The sequence below is a fragment of the Oryzias melastigma genome, linkage group LG1 (genome assembly GCF_002922805.2).
Source record: "Oryzias melastigma strain HK-1 linkage group LG1, ASM292280v2, whole genome shotgun sequence".
NCBI lineage: Eukaryota > Metazoa > Chordata > Actinopteri > Beloniformes > Adrianichthyidae > Oryzias > Oryzias melastigma.
Genome location: NC_050512.1, coordinates 6,328,428 through 6,328,741, shown reverse-complemented (window position 1 = coordinate 6,328,741; position 314 = coordinate 6,328,428). Strand labels below are relative to the sequence as shown.

The window sequence follows — 314 nt, the reverse complement described above, 5'->3', positions numbered from 1 at the left end:
TTATTCTGTTGTCATTTTTTTAATTAACACTTGCATTTACTTATTTTTAAAAATAATACGTCTTAAAAATATGTTCATGATGATCTTTAGTTTAGGTGACCTCTGACCTACACCAGTTTAAAGATTAATTTAGTTAAAAATGCTGCCGATTTGGTCATTAGTTCAAAATGTGACAAGATTTATTAAAAAATGTGTAAGTGTAACATTCATATGGTATAACATGGTGAAAATGGGGCATTTTTCCCATGAAATGTAGTGATGTAAGAGATCATCTAAAAATGTAACAATTACTGAGATTATTAAAGTGTTGAATA

The 314-nt window shown here is 27.1% G+C and overlaps 1 protein-coding gene across 1 annotated transcript in view; it reads left to right on the top strand.

Moving 5' to 3' along the window:
- Positions 1-314, top strand: part of nomo (nodal modulator) — a 29,709-nt gene that overhangs the window by 14,913 nt on the left and 14,482 nt on the right. The window lies entirely within an intron of this gene.